Raw genomic sequence first — 12,877 nt, 5'->3', positions numbered from 1 at the left:
GACACCTCATCCAGCCAAAAGGAAGGAGATTCTGACAAATGCTGCAACAGGGATGAAACTTGAGGGCATTCTGCTCAGTGAAATAAGCCAATCACAAAAGGATGTATACTATATGATTCCACTTGGATGAGGTCCCTGAAGTAGTCAGATTCATACAAACATAAAGTCAAATAGGGGTTTCCAGGAGTGGTGGGGAAGGAGAATGGGGAATTAGTGTTTCATGGGGATGGAGTTTCAGTTTGGGAGGATGAGAAAATTCTAGAGACGGATGGTAGGGATGGCTGCACAACACTGAATTTGCTTCATGCCACTGAACTGTACATTTAAAAAATGGCTAAGATGGCCAGGTGCAGTGGCTCATGTCTGTAATCCCAGCACTTTGGGAGGCTGAGGCGGGTGGATCACCTCAGGTCAGGAGTTCAAGACCAGCCTGGCCAATATAGTGAAACCCTCTTTCTACTAAAAATACAAAAATTAGCTGTGTGTGATGGTACGCTGAGGCAGGAGAATGGCTTGAACTAGGGAGGTAGAGGTTGCAGTGAGCTGAGATGGCGCCACTGCACTCCAACCTGAGTGACAGAGTGAGATTCCATCTCAAAAAAAAAAAATAAAGAAAAAATGGTTAGATGGTAAAATTTATGTTATATGTATTTCACCACATTTAAAATTTTTTAAAATACAAAACCAGGTACTGTGTCAGCACCTGTAATTTCAGCCACTAGGGAGGCTGAGGCAGGAGGATCACTTGAGCCCAGGAGTTCGAGGCTATAGTGCTCTATGTTCACACCTACGAACAGTCCCTGCACTCCAGCCTGGGCAACACAGCAAGACCCCATCTCTGAAAAAAATACAGACTGCCTGGTGTAGGTGATATTTCCTTTGAAAAGCCCAGAGTAGGAGGAGGGGTGACGAGGAAGCAACTTCCCAAAGGGAAGTACAAGGAGCTCCAAGTCACAAGTCCCGGGCAGAAGCTCCAAACTTGAGATGTTGATGGGCAACTGGGCTGCTTCTCACACAGGCAACTCCAGGTGACATGCTCCATAGCAAGCAACTGTGAGTATTTATTTCCCTTTTTTTCTTTTGAGATAGGGTCTTGCTCTGTTGCTCAGGCTGGAGTGCAGTGACACGATCATAACCCACGGCAGCCTTGAACTCCTGGGTTCAGGGGATTCTTCCACCTCAGCCTCCTGAGTAGGTAGAACTACAGGCATGCATGCACTGCCACACCCAGCTAGCTTTTTAAATTTTTGGTAGACATGGGGTCTTACTATATTTACCAGCCTGGTCTTGAACTTCTGACGTTAAGCATTCCTCCCATTTCAACCTTTCAAAGTGCTGGGATTAGAGGAGTGACCCATGGCACCGGGCGGTGGTATTTATTTCCATGCCAATTTAATGATGGGCAATGATTATGCCTAGCAATGCTGGGGAAGCCAGCTAGTGGTACCTACTACTAATTAGAAACCTTAGGTGCTTTTTTTTTCTTTTTTTCTGGGGGGGTGGTTGGAGTCTTGCTCTGTAACCCAGGCTGGAGTGCAGTGGTGTGATCTCAGCTGACTGCAACCTCCACCTCCGGGGTTCAAGTGATTCTCCTGCCTCAGCCTCCCGAGTAGCTGGAATTACAGGCACCTGCCACCACATCTGGCTAATTTTTGTATTTTCAGTAGAGACTGGGTTTCATCATGTTGGCCAGGCTGGTCTTGAACTCCTGACCTTAGATGGTCCGCCCACCTTGGCCTCCCAAAGTGCTGGGATTACATGCACGAGCCACAACACCCAGCCCTACTTCCTAATCTTTAGAACCTGTGAATGTGACTTCATATGCCACAGTCTTTACAGATGCAAATAAGTTAACGATTTTTGTTGCTGAGGTAGGGTCTTGCTCTATCAGCCAGGCTGGAGTACAGTGACACAAAAACACAGCTTACTGCAGCCTCGGCCTCCTGGGCTCAAGCAATCCTCCCGCCTCAGCCTCCTGAGTAGCTGAGACTACAGGCATATGCCATCGCTCCAGCTAATTTTTTTAATTTTTGTGGAGATGGGGGTCTCACTATGTTGTCCAGCCTGGCCTTGAACTGCTGGCCTCAAGTGACCCTCCTGCCTCAGGCTCCCAAAATGCTGGGATTACAGGTATGAGCAACTGCACTTGGCCAAGTTAAGAATCATAAGCTGGGGAGATGATCCTACATTCTCCAGGTGGGACTTAAATGCAACCAAAGTTCCCTAATAAGAAAGAAGCAGGCTGCACGTGGTGGCTAACACCTGTAATCCCAGCATGTTGGGAGGCCAAGGTGGGTGGATCACTTGAGGTCAGGAGTTCAAGACCAACTTGGCCAACATGACGAAAACCCATCTCTACTAAAAATACAAAAATTAGCCAGGTATGGTGGCAGGTGCCTGTAGTCCCAGCTACTCAGGAGGCTGAGGGGAGAGAATCGCTTAAACCTGGAAGGCGGAGGTTGCAGTGAGCCAAGATCACACCACTACACTGCAGCCTGGGTGACAAAGTGAGACCTTGTCTCAAAAAAAAAAAAAAAAAGAAGAAGAAGAAGAAGAAGAAGCAGAGGGAGGTTTGACAGGCAGAAGAGGAGAAGGCCACATGAGAATAGAGACAGAGACTCAAGTGATGTGTCCATGAGCCAAGGAACCACCAGAAGCTGAAAGAGGCAAGGAAGAGACCCTTCCGCAGAGCCTTCAGAAAGAGCACAGCCAATACTTGGATTTCAGACTTCTGGCCTCTAGCACTGTGAGAGAATAAATGTGTGTTGTCTTCAGCCACTGAGTTTGTGGTCATTTTGTTACAGCAGCCACAGGAAACTCATATACAGGTTAAGGGATTGGAGAACAATCCCTTTAGACAAGGTGGTCCAGGAGAGCTTCTTGGAAGAGGTGTCTCAGAGCAGAGACTTAAGTGAAGTGAGGAACTTGAAAGAAAGGGGGATAGGCATGGTGGCTCCCCTGTGTAATTCCAGCACTTTGGGAGGCCAAGGCGAGAGGATGGCTTGAGGCCAGGAGTTCCAGGCCAGCCTGGGCAACATAGTGAGACCCCCATCTCTAGCAAAAAATTTAAAAATTAGCCAGGCATAGTGGCATGTACCTTCTAGTCCCAGCTACTCAGGAGGCTGAGGAGGGAGGACTGCTTGAGCCCAGAAGGCCAAGGCTGCAGTGAGCTATGATCACACCACTGCACCCCTGCCTGGGTGAGAGTGTGAGACCCTGTCTCTTTTATTTTTTAGAGATGGGGTCTCGCTATGTTGCCCAGGTCAGAGTGCAGTGGCTATTCACAGGTGCGATCCCACTACTGATCAGCATGAGAGTTTTGACCTACTCTGTTTCTGACCTGGGCTGGTTCACCCCTCCTTAGGCAACCTGGTGGTCCCCTGCTCCCAGGAAGTCACCATATTGATGCCAAATTTAGTGCAGACACCCGATCGGCATAGCGCACTACAGCCCAGAACTCCTGGGCTCAAGCGATCCTCCAGCCTCAGCCTCCTGAGTAACTGGGACTACAGGCACGCATCACCATGCCCGGCAAGACCCTATCTCTTAAAAAAAAAGGAAAAGGACTTTCTTATTAAATGCAAGCATGTATTTGTGCGCGTGCGTGCGTGCACACACACACACACACACACACACACACATACACACACAGAGACACACACATACACCATGAACATCTGGGTTCTATTTCTGCCTCCTTACTGACTGGCTATGTGGCCTGGTCCTCAGTGTCCCCATTTGTACCTGGGGGTGACTATAAAAAGATGATCTCTGGGTCCACACCAGTATGACCTTTTCTGCCTGCAGCCCGGTCAGGGGAGTGGAGTGGGTGTTACCATCTTGGTGGGTCCAAAAGTGCTGAGAGGGAATCGAACATATTCAGCCAACAGGGGTCACATGCATCATCACATCCACCCCCAGGAGCCACTTGGATACAGTTTAGTTCCCATCCCAGCCACCACAATCCCCTTTCTAAGGGCCTGGGACTCCCATGCTCTAACACCCTCCCTGGCTCCCTATTCCCCTCAGCCTGGCATCCAAAGCCCTTCAGGAGCTCGCCCCTGCCCATCCTCCACTTTAGCCTCAAAAAGTCCCCGCCTCTGGCTGGACACTGTGGCTCGTGCCTATAATCCCAGTACTTTGGGAGGCTGAGGTAGGTGGATCTCTAGAGGTCAGGAGTTCAAGGCCAACGTGGTCAACATGGCGAAATCCCATCTCTACTAAAAATACAAAAATTAGCCAGGCATGATGGTGAGCACCTGTAGTCCCAGCTACTGGGGAGGCTGAGGCAGGAGAATCACTTGAGCATGGGAGGCAGAGGTTGCCGTGAGCTGTGGAGATTGTACCACTGCACTCCAGCCTGGGCAACAGAGTGAAACTCTGTCTAAAAAAAAAAAAGTCCCCTTCTCAGTGTGCTTTGAGCCCTTCTTTCTTTATCTTATCTTTTTTTTTTTTTTTTTTTTTTGAGACAGAGTTTTGCTCTTGTTGCCCAGGCTGGAGCGCAATGGCACGATCTCAGCTTGCTGCAAACTCCACCTCCCAGATTCAAGTGATTCTCCTGCCTCAGCCTCCCGAGTAGCTCGGATTATGGGCGCCCACCACCACACCCGGCTAATTTTGTTTCTTCAGTAGAGACAGGGTTTCTCCATGTTGGTCAGGCTGCTCTCAAACTCCTGACCTCAGGTGATCCACCCACCTCAGCCTCCCAAAGTTCTGGGACTACAGGTGTGAGCCACCACGCCCGGCCTTGAGCCCTTCTTTCTGCACCCAGTTTGTAAATGTTGGGGCTCCTTAAAGCCACATTGCCTCCCCTTTCCTCTGTGCCCACATCCTGAGGATCGCACCCCTCCCATGGTCTCAGCAATCCTAACTTAAAGGCGATTCCCAGGTCTCAATGTCCAACACTACTAGGTCCAGCCAGCTCCTGAACATCCCCCTGGGGGCATCTCCTAGACTCTCAGATTTACCTTACCCTCTTCCTCCCCGCTTCAACCACATCCAGTCTGTTGCCAGGTCCTGCTAGTGGTCCACCCTAAACATCTTCCGAATCCATTCATCCTGCTCCAACCCCGTCATCCCAACCCACATCAGGCCAGCACTGCAGTGGCCCCTTGCCACTGATTCCTAGAGTTCCACCCTTTGTCCCTGCAAGAAGTCCATTCTGCACACACAGCCAGAGGGATCTTCCTCAAATTAAATCAGACTGTGAACTTCCCCTGCTCAAAATTCTCCCATGGCTCCCCTCTTTGCTCTAAATGAAATTTAGCTGGGCGCGGTGGCTCACGCCTGTAATCCTAGCACTTTGGGAGGCTGAGGCAGGTGGATCACAAGGTCAAGAGATCGAGACCATTCTGGTCAACATGGTGAAACCCCGTCTCTACTAAAAATACAAAAAAATTAGCTGGGCACGGTGACGCGTGCCTGTAATCCCAGCTACTCAGGAGGCTGAGTGAGGCGGGAGAATTGCCTGAACCCAGGAGGCGGAGGTTGCGGTGAGCCGAGATTGCGCCATTGCACTCCAGCCTGGGTAACAAGAGCGAAACTCTGTCTCAAAAAAAAGAAAGAAAGAAAGAAAGAAATTTAGACTCTTTTGTTGTCATGGTTTTTCTTTTAAAGACAGGGTCTTGCTGTGTCACCCAGGCAGAAATGCAGTGGTGCAATAGCTCACTGCAGCCACAAACTCCTGAACTCAAGAGATACTCCCATCTCAGCTTCCCCAGTATCTGGGACTACAGGCAGGCACCACCATGCCCAGGTAATTTTAGATTTTGGGTAAAGATGGGATCTGACTATGTTGTCCAGGCTGGTCTTGAATTCCTGGCCTCAAGCAATCCTCTCACCTCAGCTTTCCAAAGTGCTGGGATTCCAGGCATGAGCCACCTCATCCAGTTAAATTTAGACTTTTTGTCATGGACCACAACAACCTGCCCAACCCTGTTGGTGCCTCTAGCCCTGTTCCCTGTCACTTGCTCACCTTGGGCCACTCCAGCCCACTCCTGCCACAGGCCAAGCTAGTTCCTGTCTCAGAGCCTTTGCACATTCTGTTCCCTCAATCACTCTCCAAAGAATCACCCAGCACCTGCTATATGCGATGATTTCCACCATCATTCACTCCATCTTCCCAGTAACCCTTAAAGAGAGCTGGAAGATTTCTTTTCTTTTTTTTTTTTTTTTGAGACAGAGTCTTGCTCTGTTGCCCAGGCTGAAGTGCCATGGCACGATCTCACTGCAACCTCCGCCTCCCAGGTTCAAGCAATTCTCCTGCCTCAGCCTCCAAACTGGGCAACAGAGCTAGACTCTGTCTCGAAAAATAAATATCCTTAAAGAAGGCTACAAAACGATCTATACATATGGCTCTTGAGGACTTAGCTTCCACAACACTGCAGGATATAATCTCCATGTAGCCCATATAAACCTGCAGACTGATTTTCCAGAGTGCTCGATACTGTTAATTACATCTCCATTAACTGCACTGAGGCTCTGTGTGCAGCCCATAGGGACAGCCTGGTAGCCCTGCAAGTTAAGTACTGCGTCCATTCATCATTTACACTGGAATTTTTCGCCCCATGGAACGTAAGTAAAACTTAGTGTTTGTCACCAATAAATGGTAATAATAAAAAAAGGAAAGAGAAGGTTTGAGGACCCATGAGAAATGGTGGCAGCCTCTGGAAAGGGCCTGAAAGAACTCGGGGCAGGGGTGGAAGGGAAAATTCAGTTTACTGTCAACTCTTCTAGGCCTTTTGATTTCCTATACCGTGAGCACATGCCACCCATTCAAAAAAATTAATCAATTATAAAAATTCATTAGTTGGTTGGGCACGGTGGCTCAAGCCTGTAATCCTAGCACTTTGGGAGGCTGAGGTGGGTGGATCACAAGGTCAAGAGATCGAGACCATCCTGGCCAACGTGGTGAAATCCTGTCTCTACTAAAAATACAAAAATTAGCCAGGCATGGTGGCAGCCACCTGTAGTCTCAGCTACTTGGGAGGCTGTGGCAGAGGCAGCAATGAGCCAAAATCATACCACTGCACACAAGCATGAGCCACAGAGTAAGATTCTGTCTCAAAACAAAAATAAACAAATTTAATTTAATTTAATGTACACTTTCGACTCCAACAGGCCTGGGTTCAAATCTTAGCTCTCCTATTTCCTAGGTTAGCAGCCCTGGGTGAACCCAGACCCTGCCATCAGCCTCCCTTTGCCAACCTGTGAAATGGATTGATAATAACAAGACCTACCCCCTAAGGTTGTTTGGGACAGCTCGGTGAAAAAAGGCACATAATCATGGAAAGGCCTTGTCATTTAGCACACAAAATGTTAGCCATGATGACTCCTCCTATTATTACTATTTGATAGAAGCAAGAGCAATTCAAAGGTGGCACCATCAGAATGCTGTGGGTGGCTGGCATACCCACTCCCTCTCTACACTGGCCCCAATCTCATCCAGCAGGCCTGCCTTGGCAGAGGTGGCCCCGCCTTGCCAGGGCCTGAGTGATCTGGCGGTGGCAAAGCCAGTGACTGGCTCTGCAGCCCGGTCCACGCCCATGGAGCTCTGGTTTGTCAGGTTGGCCTGGCCATGCACCGGCTGAGGACTTGTTATACAAGGTGTGTGAGCTCCCAAGAAGAAATACAGGGCATGGACCAGGGCTGACGCCAGGTACCAGATACATGCCTCTTCTTGAACTGCAGGGGCTGAGGCCAGCCAGGAGCCTGGCGGAAGGGCACCCCAATGCTGGCCCCATCACCCCACATCCCGGCCCTCCTTTTCACTCCAAGCCTACAATCAAGGCAGCCTGACCCTGTCCCAACTGATTCATGGTACCGCCTTGACTTCCTTCACATTGTAGGGCTGGCTTACTCCAGAGATTCACATATTCCCCCAAAGTGCCAGAGCCCAGAAGGCCTGAGCTGAGAGGGGCCTTCTAGGTTGTTTTTTTTAGACGTGGTCCTGCTCTGTCACCCAGGAGGCTGGAGTGCAGTGGTGTGATCTTGGCTCACTGCAACCTCTCCTTCCTGGGCTTAAGTGATCCACCTCAGCCTCCTAAGTAGCTGGGACTACAGGTGCCTGCCACCATGCTCAGCTAATTTTTTGAATTTTTTATAAAAAAATTAATATAAGGTCAGCCAGGTGCAGTGGCTCATGTCTGTAATCCCAACACTTTGGGAGGCTGAGGCGAGGCAATCACCTGAGGTCAGGAGTTCGAGACCAGCCTGACCAACATGGATGAACCCTGTCTCTACTAAAAATACAAAAATAGCGAGGTGTAGTGGCACATGCCTGTAATCCCAGCTACTCAGGAGGCTGAGGCAAGAAAATCACTTGAACCTGGGAGGTGGAGGTTTCAGTGAGCAGAGATCATGCCATTGCATCCCAGCCTGGGCAAAAATAGTGAAATTCCATCTCAAAAAAAATTAATATAGCAATATATTCCCTATATTGCTCAGGCTGGTCTCAAACTCCTGGGCTCAAACCATCCTCCAGCCTCAGCCTCCCAAAGTGCTGGGATTACAGGCATGAATCACCATGCCCAGCCTGGCTTCTAGGTCTTTTGGAGTCTCCACTCAGCACTCCAAATTTCTGAAGTTCTGAGAAAGAGCTTCAGAGTCATTTATGACTAGTGAGGGCAGAGTCAAGTTGGCAAATGGGGTAAAGGGAATACTCCCATTGCAGCTTTGATCATATTCAAATCTTTTGCTAACAATTTCCTTGGCCCAAAGGGAATCCTGGCAGAAAAGAAGTTTCACTAGTAATCTAGATGGTTGCAGGGCTATCACTGTCTGCCCACCATCCCAAGTGTGGCCACACCTGGACATGAGCCTCAGAAAAGATTCTATAAAGCTCTGCCTCTTCGTTGTGTGACCTCAGTGAGTGTCTGCACCTCTCTAAGCCTTGATTTCTTCATCCATTAAGACAGAAGCCCTATTTACCCTCCTCACAGGGCTGCAATGACAATGCAACATTTATAAAGTGTTCAGCCCACTTCCGAGCACACAGCAAGCCTTTGATCAATGATACCCGTCATTGCTATTGGTGCTGCCACCATGTTTATTGTTGGGACCTGGCCATCTGGGGTTTAGAGAATCAGGTCCAAGGTTTGTCAACAAAGAGGGAAGGGCCAGGTGTAGTGGCTCATGCCTGTAACCCCAGCACTTTGGGAGGCTGAGGCAGGTGGATTCCTTGAGTCCAGGAGTTCGAGACCAGCCTGGGCAACATGGTGAAACCCTGTCTCTACTAAAAATACAAAAAAATAGCCAGGTTTGATGGTGCATCTTTGTAGACTTAGATACTCAGGAGGCTGAGGTAGGAGGATCGCTTGAGCCCAGGAGGTCAAGGCTGCAGTGAGCTATGATTATGCCACTGCACTCCTGCCTGGGTGACAGAGTGAGACCCTGTCTTGAAAACAAAAAAGAAAGAAGAAAGAAGGAGGAGGAGGAGAAGGAAAAGGAGGAGGAGGAGGAGGAAGAGGAGGAGGAGGAGGAGGAGGAGGAAGAGGAGGAGGAGGAGGAGGAGGAGAAGGAAAAGGAGGAGGAGGAGGAGGAGAAGGAAAAGGAGGAGGAGGAGGAGGAGGAGAAGGAAAAGGAGGAGGAGGAGGAGGAAGAGGAGGAGGAGGAGGAGAAGGAAAAGGAGGAGGAGGAGGAAGAGGAGGAGGAGGAGGAAGAGGAGGAGGAGGAGGAAAGGAAAGAAAGAAAAAAGAAAAAGGAGAGATGGGTCCCATTCCCTGAATGCCTCTGCAGTCATCCAAGCCCCTCTGTGGACACCAGCACAGAGGTAATGTTACTGTTCAGAAACCCAAGCTGGGCTATTTGATGATGCCAGGGCCATTGGAAAGTGGCCGGGGACTTTGGGGTCAAACAGGGCTTGTTTGTTCAAATCCCAGCTCTCCCACTGGGCACTGGGTGTCCAGGGGCACAGGCTTCTTCTCTCTGGGCCTCAGTTTCCTTGCCTATAAAATGAGGGTGGTATGGGGGATCCAGGGAAGTTCCTCCTCTTTGGGGTTTGGAGTTACTCAGGGAGGAATTTGATGCTCCCAGCCCTGGCTGGGCACCACTCCAGGACCCAGAAGTAGGGGGTAGGATAAGAGGTACAGGGAAGGAGGAATTTTGGGCACACAGCCAGCCCTGGCCAACTCCTTTTGCCTATGGGGTGGTGACAGACACACAATGAGTCCATGCATGAGGGGTGAGCAGGCAGATGAACCAGTTTAGATGCCCTGATCCTGGGCCCCTCCAGCCTGAGACTCCCCAGGTGGCTAGCCTCTGCCACCTTGCATACCCAGGCTGGTCCAGGCCCCTGGGAGATCAGAAAGTATCATCCTTCCAGCATCTACCAGACAGACATCACCTGGAACCAACCGCAGGATATCACTCAACCCTCAGAGCCAATTCTCAGGGCCAAAAGAACATCGTCTTTTCATAGAGGGGCCCTAAGTCTGGCATGGATGGGCAAAGGGTCCCTGATGGCAGCTGGACCGCAAGCCTAACCCATAGGTTGAATGTACAGCCTCCCCTTCAAGACAATGTGCAGTGGTGAAATCCTAAGGTGAATCCCCATTCAGCCCCAAAGAGGCGTCCCAGGGCAGGGCTTGAACCCATCTGGGATGCCCTGACCACGAAAGGGGTCTTCTGGAGGCTCCCTCCCCATCACAGACACCCAAAGGGTGAGCCTAGGACTCCAAAGCGCGCGCGCGCGTGCACACATACACACAGGCACAAATGCAGCAAACGTCGGGGACGCACCCACGTGCCCCTCTCCCAGCAACTGTCCCGGGCATGCAGCCCTGTCCTGGGTCCTGAGGGAGTCCCCACGGCCGGCTGCGCCCCTCCTGCCTCCACGGGCGCAGTCCTTCGCCCTCGCCCCGCCGGCACTGAGCCCGGCGAGCCTCGGGTTACAGCGCAGAGCCTTGGCGGCGCTCAGGTTACAACCTCGACCCCGCGCGCACTCACCAGTTGGTCTCAGCCTCCCGTCCCGGATCTGGATCCTCTGGCGCCACTATCTGGGATCTAACCACACCGTCCCGTCACCCAGCCCTTTAACCCCGCCCGACTGCGCCAAGGGGTTCCGCCCCCCGGACACCCCGCCCCTCGGCCCCCGCAGGGCTCTGGGCGGTGACGGCAGGGCTGCCCCCAGAAAAGGAGAGAACAAGAAATTGGCGTGTGAAGGGGTGGAGAGAGACTGAGACTGAGATGGAGAGGTGGAGAGAGACAGACGGAAGTCCCAAACCATCAGGGACTGCTCTGGACCACCCCCCTCCCACATCAACATTCCTCATGGCCCCTACTCCCGGGTTTGCTCCCAAGCTTGGACAGCAATCCCTAAGCCATCACCCCCTGGGGCCCCACTAATCCCCCCAGAAGCCTCCTCTGGGGCCCTCAGGAATTCTCTGGCTCCACCAGCCCTTGGGAACCAGCCCTTCCCCTCTGTCTGGATCCTGAACCTAACCTGTCATCCCCTGCCCCCACAACACATACCCCTGGAGGTTCTGCAGCCTCCAGCAGCCTCTTCAGCCAAAAAGACCTCCAGCCTCAACAAATAACACCAGACTGGTTCTGCTCCCCCGCCCCTCTCCTCCCTACCCACTGCCAGACACCTTGAGCGTCCGGCCAGGATGTTGTCCTTGGCAAGCCCATCTGTTCCAGATGTGTCCAGTCAGCTCCGCCTCTGGATGTGTCTGTCCTCCTGGGTTGGTGGGTGGATGTGTGGCTGACCTGAGCAAGTGGGCAGACAGATGAGAAGACAAGAATCTCCACTTGCCACAGCAGCTGGTAAACTCAGAAGCCTTCCTTATCTCTCTTTTTTCCGATAATACTCTCTCACCTGGGGCTGGGCCCTTGGGAAGTGGGCGTGGGAGGAGCAAGGCATGTTTCCAGGTGAAGAAGAGGAGACACACGTAATTGAAGTTTTGCTGCTTGGAGGAGGCAGACGTGAGGTCGGGGAAGGCGACGTGAAGGATGTGACATTCAAGCTGGGGCTGCAGGGAGAGGTTGGATTTCAACAGGTACAAGAGAGGGTGTAGGGCTCAAGCACAGAGAAACTGGAGGGTGTGACTTGGCAGGTGACTTGCCCTGGCCTTGTGGTGTGAGAGGTGTGGAGGCTGGAGGGAGGCAGGAGTTGACTGTGAAGGTCAGCTTAAGTGGCTGGGTCTTGGTCTGGTGGGCACTGGAGAGCCATGAATGGTGCTTGAGTAGGGGAGGTGCCCCTGTTAATTGATTGGTCTTACTCTGTCATCCAGGCTGGGGTGACTCCTGGGCTCAAGTCATCCTCCTGCTTCAGCCTCCTGAGTAGTTGGGACTACAGACTCATGTCACCGCACCCAGCCAGTTTTTTTCCATTTTTTTAGAGATGGGGTCTCACTATGTTGCCCAGGCTGGTCTCAAACTCCTGGGCTCAAGCCATTCTCCCAGCTATAGAGCTTTTTTTAAAAAAAAAAAAAACTTATTTATTTGTGTCTTTAATTTTTATTTACTTCTGAGTAAGAGTTTTTTCTATTAATTTTTTATTCATAATAGATCATTAAAGCCTATTGTTTTAGAAATATGAATTTTGTTTTGCCAAGAATTCTGGCCAAAGCAGAGCTTACTGGAAGCACTTTGGAAAATGCTGAGATTCATACAGAGGGGAGTTTGAGAGGGCCCCCTCCAGTGGCTGAAGGGGACAGAGAGAATGGATGGGGGTAGCTGAGACCCAGGAAGGGGTTAGGGATGGGGTCCCAGAGGTCATCGGGGTTCTAGGGAAGAGAGAAGGAGAATAAGGTATCCACCCAGCTTCTCTGCTCTCAGAGAGCTGCAGACCAGGAAGAAGGAGTAAGTCAAAGGGGCTGGAGGCGCTAAGAGTGGGCTTCGTGGATGTGTGGCCTTGAGCAAGTCATGTAACTGCTCT

At 51.0% G+C, this 12,877-nt stretch overlaps 1 protein-coding gene across 1 annotated transcript in view; it reads right to left on the bottom strand.

The window, feature by feature from the left end:
• Positions 1 to 11,003, bottom strand: part of CYP4F22 (cytochrome P450 family 4 subfamily F member 22) — a 43,105-nt gene extending 32,102 nt beyond the window's left edge. The window contains exon 1 of the mRNA XM_035285979.3: positions 10,945 to 11,003. The gene's annotated coding sequence lies outside the window, so the exon portion shown is untranslated. The remainder of the gene's footprint in view (positions 1 to 10,944) is intronic.
• Between the last annotated feature and the right edge of the window lie 1,874 nt (positions 11,004 to 12,877).

This window comes from Callithrix jacchus, chromosome 22 (genome assembly GCF_049354715.1).
Source record: "Callithrix jacchus isolate 240 chromosome 22, calJac240_pri, whole genome shotgun sequence".
NCBI lineage: Eukaryota > Metazoa > Chordata > Mammalia > Primates > Cebidae > Callithrix > Callithrix jacchus.
The sequence above is the reverse complement of the archived record's forward strand: the minus strand, read 5'-3'. Positions and strand labels throughout refer to the sequence as shown.